The sequence below is a fragment of the Notolepis coatsorum genome, assembly GCF_963971535.1.
Source record: "Notolepis coatsorum genome assembly, chromosome: 2".
In the NCBI taxonomy this organism is placed as follows: Eukaryota; Metazoa; Chordata; class Actinopteri; order Aulopiformes; family Paralepididae; genus Notolepis; species Notolepis coatsorum.
The window spans coordinates 23,285,257-23,291,256 of record NC_140166.1 but is presented as its reverse complement, the minus strand read 5'-3'; the positions used below and the strand labels follow the sequence as shown (position 1 = coordinate 23,291,256).

The 6,000-nt window shown below is 48.3% G+C and overlaps 1 protein-coding gene across 1 annotated transcript in view; it reads right to left on the bottom strand.

Moving 5' to 3' along the window:
• npr3 (natriuretic peptide receptor 3) overlaps nt 1-6,000 on the bottom strand; it is a 71,264-nt gene that overhangs the window by 36,008 nt on the left and 29,256 nt on the right.

Genomic DNA, 6,000 nt, shown 5'->3' with positions numbered 1-6,000 from the left:
AAATCACCGCCGTTACAAAACCTGGGACATTTTGAACGCGTCCACCACGGCCGACAATTCACAACAGACGAGTGAAACAAAAGAGATTATCTCCCACACGCCAGGCGGCCTCGGCCATCTCTCTGACCACAAGTGTCCAAGTGTCTGGCCCATTAAAATGCCTCATCTGAGAGAAGCAGAGACTGAGGTCCTTTTGTCTCCGAGATCTGATATGAATGGAGTAGAATGCTGGGTGTTTCCAGCCTTAAGCTCCCTCTGTCTCTGTCTATCTCCCAACACACGCACAATCTGTCACCGACTGGACAAGCTTTCAAACCCACTGACAATCTAAAGAACGGTGTGGCTCACCCCCCCCCGCCCCCCGCTGCCACCAGCAGAGCGGACAAATATCACCGTCGTGGAGACAAAAGGCATCCAGAGACGTCTTCCTACGGACAAGCGGAGCGGCGGAGCCACTGGGCTGGGCGTACACTGGAGGAGGTTCAATAGGGTAGTGAATTCCTTCTGATGGACACAGAGGGGGAATCCAGCCAACTAGCCAGTGGTGTAAACCTTGCCTAGGTCCTTAGTGAGCCCCCCGGGACTCTGTTTGTGAGCAGCAGAAAAACAAACTGTTAAGGAAACACACAGAACGGGCTCGACGAGACATTGATACACCTTTCGTAAAAAAAAACGAAAAACCCAGCCGGTCGGACCAGCCTTTTATCAGTCTTGCACAACATGCACACACACAGGCCGACGCGTGCCTCTTCAAATCGCCCCCCCGGGAGGGCTTGATGCACCGCCGCTATTTTCTCCCTCAGTACTTCTACGCAAAAATCCACGGCTCGCAGATACGATTAGCATCGGCGCGCACACAGTCGGCCTGTCAAGAATGACAAACACCCTGTTAATATGTCTAATTAGTGCAGATTAATGAGGCCCCCGCCGGAGGCCGTCTCTCTCAGGCTGTGACTCGACCCGCCTCTCCATGACACATAGCAACACGTCTGATGGGCGGAGCCTGTGGGGGGGGGGCGACCTGGCTGCTACCGTGGCAACGGCTCCTACTGCATCATGACCCCGACAGCTCCTTGTGTTCCCCCCCCCGGTTGACTCCTGCAATAAGGACAAACGTTCAACTCGCTTGGAGATTGTTTTGACAGTACGATCCAAAATGTATCTACGCTTTAAGCATGAGTCTATGGATTTATTGATTGATTGATTGAAAACTTTATTAACAGATTGCAGAATGGGTACAGGTACAGTACAGCTCAATACAATTGTTAAGGGGATGCAGACCAGAGAAAGACTTTCGTCTTGTTTACATCAGGGTCCCCCGCTTTCAATTCATCGTAAATCGGATCATCACCGGTGATGCCATGCATCGGGTAAATGGACTGCATTTATTGAACAACTTATGCCTCACAGTCACCTATTCCCTCACACATTCACACACCGACAGCGGAGGCAACCGTGCAAGTGTCTTGCTTTGACGCGCTGCTGAGAGGAGCCTGAATCGAACCGGAGACCTTCTGATTACCAGACGACCGCTCTTACGTCCTGAGCGACTGTCTGAGAGGGATCTGCTTCCACAGTTGTCAGCTTTGTGTCGAGTAAAGGTCAGAGCCCTTGACCCCGAGATTCATTCACAACATAATTGAACAATGAACGCATCTGAACATCAAGGTTGTTTTATCCATTCCTTCTGTCATCAGTCAGCAGTGACAACAAAGCTGGTGAAGGAATCCCATCTCTTCTCATTCAGTCAGTGACGTCTTCCAGGGCAAACACTGGGTGGGAGCAACGACTTGACGGCTAAAACTCACGGTCAAATATGGCCAAAGTTTATGGATCTGGAAAATGTCTCACATTGTGATGAGAGGGAGACTGGATCCCGCCTCTTCATAGGCACCGTGCAGAGGCGCTGGCTCTACTGTAATAACAGTGTTGTAATCCAACACACCCACCTACTGGTTGGGATTGCATATAAATATTTTGGGATGTAACAATTTGCTCAAATGAGACATCCTGGAGAACGAGAGGCTCTGCGTTTCGAAATAGTTTGGCCTTCATTTAGTTCCCTGCAGTGGAAACAAGTTAATTGGCAGTAATTCCAGCAACGTGTGATGCAGGAGCTGGGGGGTGGGGGGGGGGTTGGCTGTACGTGGGAGCGAGACCATTAGTGGCCCCAGGTCAGAGGCCTTATCTCCATCTCTCTGTTTCTGCAAGCCCCGTCTGGTACAAGGCGAAGCCTTCCTGCAGATACACCCTGTCCCAGGCACCCTTCGCTCTCCAGGACGTAGGTTATCTTCTGTTGTTGTTGTTGTTGTTGTTGTTGTTGTTGTTGTTGTTGTCTGTGGCCGTTTGTCTTGACTAAAACTCAGAGTTTTGTAAAAAGTGAACAGCGGTTTGCATTGATAGAAGGAGCTCAATGCAGCCCTGTCAGTGATGCATGTCAGCATGTTAGTCTACAGACAGTGTCAGTGATGCATGTTAGTCTACAGACAGTGTCAGTGATGCATGTTAGTCTACAGACAGTGTTAGTGTCAGTGATGCATGTTAGTCTACAGACAGTGTTAGTGTCAGTGATGCATGTCAGCATGTTAGTCTACAGACAGTGTTAGTATCAGTGATGCATGTCAGCATGTTAGTCTACAGACAGTGTTAGTGTCAGTGATGCATGTCAGCATGTTAGTCTACAGACAGTGTTAGTGTCAGTGATGCATGTCAGCATGTTAGTCTACAGACAGTGTTAGTATCAGTGATGCATGTTAGTCTACAGACAGTGTTAGTGTCAGTGATGCATGTTAGTCTACAGACAGTGTTAGTGTCAGTGATGCATGTCAGCATGTTAGTCTACAGACAGTGTTAGTATCAGTGATGCATGTCAGCATGTTAGTCTACAGACAGTGTCAGTGATGCATGTTAGTCTACAGACAGTGTCAGTGATGCATGTTAGTCTACAGACAGTGTCAGTGATGCATGTTAGTCTACAGACAGTGTTAGTGTCAGTGATGCATGTTAGTCTACAGACAGTGTCAGTGATGCATGTTAGTCTACAGACAGTGTCAGTGATGCATGTTAGTCTACAGACAGTGTCAGTGATGCATGTTAGTCTACAGACAGTGTTAGTGTCAGTGATGCATGTTAGTCTACAGACAGTGTTAGTGTCAGTGATGCATGTCAGCATGTTAGTCTACAGACAGTGTTAGTATCAGTGATGCATGTTAGTCTACAGACAGTGTTAGTGTCAGTGATGCATGTTAGTCTACAGACAGTGTCAGTGATGCATGTTAGTCTACAGACAGTGTTAGTGTCAGTGATGCATGTCAGCATGTTAGTCTACAGACAGTGTTAGTATCAGTGATGCATGTCAGCATGTTAGTCTACAGACAGTGTTAGTGTCAGTGATGCATGTTAGTCTACAGACAGTGTTAGTGTCAGTGATGCATGTCAGCATGTTAGTCTACAGACAGTGTTAGTGTCAGTGATGCATGTTAGTCTACAGACAGTGTTAGTATCAGTGATGCATGTCAGCATGTTAGTCTACAGACAGTGTCAGTGATGCATGTTAGTCTACAGACAGTGTCAGTGATGCATGTTAGTCTACAGACAGTGTCACTGATGCATGTTAGTCTACAGACAGTGTCACTGATGCATGTTAGTCTACAGACAGTGTTAGTGTCAGTGATGCATGTTAGTCTACAGACAGTGTTAGTGCACAGTGTTGCTAGTACATACATGTCCAGTGCTCTACAATGGACTGTTTAATAACCATACCGTGAGCTAATTAATTAACTTTGACTGAACCTCCATCTACTGACTCTGAGTGTGTCACAAGACGGGGGAAAGACTCACCGGAGCTAAAGCGTCCCGTCAGCCAGACTCAAGGCTCCATCGGACCCGGGGTTCAGCTGAATAATGTGCCTGTGGGACACAAGCGCAGCCGCCACGTCCGACAATGAGGCCTTCTGTGACGTTCGGGGGGCGGCCGTGTTTGGGCCCTTCCACATTTACATATGTGACGAGCGAACTGGGAATTAGCCGTCCCAGAATTCCCTGGCAGCGGCTGTGCGCGGTGGAAAAGAACTGGACCCTCTTGCCCATGGGAACATTCCGTGCCGTCAGTCAAAACCCAGAAAAAAAAATATCACCTTCCTTAACGAATACCGTCACTGTTCTCCCCTTCGAGATCGTTAATGATTCAGTAGGCATCGACACACACGTCATCGACACACACTTAGTGGACCCTGACGGACACTACGTCTTAGTGGACCCTGACGGACACTACGTCTTAGTCACCCTGACGGACACTACGTCTTAGTCACCCTGACGGACACGACGTCTTAGTCACCCTGACGGACACGACGTCTTAGTCACCCTGACGGACACGACGTCTTAGTCACCCTGACGGACACGACGTCTTAGTCACCCTGACGGACACTACGTCTTAGTCACCCTGACGGACACGACGTCTTAGTCACCCTGACGGACACTACGTCTTAGTCACCCTGACGGACACTACGTCTTAGTCACCCTGACGGACACGACGTCTTAGTCACCCTGACGGACACGACGTCTTAGTCACCCTGACGGACACGACGTCTTAGTCACCCTGACGGACACTACGTCTTAGTGGACCCTGACGGACACGACGTCTTAGTCACCCTGACGGACACTACGTCTTAGTCACCCTGACGGACACGACGTCTTAGTCACCCTGACGGACACGACGTCTTAGTCACCCTGACGGACACGACGTCTTAGTCACCCTGACGGACACGACGTCTTAGTCACCCTGACGGACACGACGTCTTAGTCACCCTGACGGACACTACGTCTTAGTCACCCTGACGGACACTACGTCTTAGTCGCCCTGACGGACACGACGTCAGAGACTTTTCAATGGCTAACCCACTCACAAGCGGTCCTGCGGGCGACACAAGGCACGCTGTTGGCCCGGCGTACAGGTTCCATTCACTCTGACGACAGAGGTAGAGATATTGGCTATCATTTCTCCCTATCATAGAAATCAAGGTAAATATTGGACCATCTCTGACAAGCTGAAGGTGTCCTGGACATTTTGACACTAAATGGACATTTATATGTACCAGTAGATCCAACGCAAAACAAGTTTGTTTGAGACTGAACTGAACTGTTTTGTGTCATCTTCCTTACATTCTAGACTCTCACCCACAAACCACCATTGGGTCAGCATATGGGGGTTTCGGTGTATTTAACTGGTTAAATGTGTCATGAGGTCATATTCCTTCTACTAGACATTCATGTGTTGCACAACATCTACCAGGCTTACTGATACGCCTCTGTGTACTTATACGTGTACTGATGGTATATCTACAAGGAAAATGGCCTTTGCTTTTGGAGCTGTCACTACTTGTATGGACAACAATCGGGCTGGTCTACTGCTCTTGTCACCGCTGGGCTCCTTTGTATCACTTGAGACCTCTCCTTTAGTCCGACATTGAGCTGGTCAGCTACGCCTGTCAGCGTCCCCGCTGGGGCCCTATTAACCTTGCACGGTCCACTCATCAGCGACATGATGGCTGCCGCTGTTTGGCTCTTCAAAGACTTGACCGCTATTCAATGTGAGTTGAAGTGTGTGGTTTCGGACAAAGCCAATAGCAATACATCCACCGCTCACTTAAAGGAGGCCATCCAGACCAGACCGGGAAAGATGACAATATGAAGGAGGTAGTTTTGATGGGTCTTACTATAGTGGAAAGATGACATTATGAAGGAGGTAGTTATGTCAGGTCTTACTATAGTGGAAAGATGACATTATGAAGGAGGTAGTTATGTCAGGTCTTACTATAGTGGAAAGATGACATTATGAAGGAGGTAGTTATGTCAGGTCTTACTATAGTGGAAAGATGACAATATGAAGGAGGTAGTTATGTCAGGTCTTACTATAGTGGAAAGATGACAATATGAAGGAGGTAGTTATGTCAGGTCTTACTATAGTGGAAAGATGACATTATGAAGGAGGTAGTTATGTCA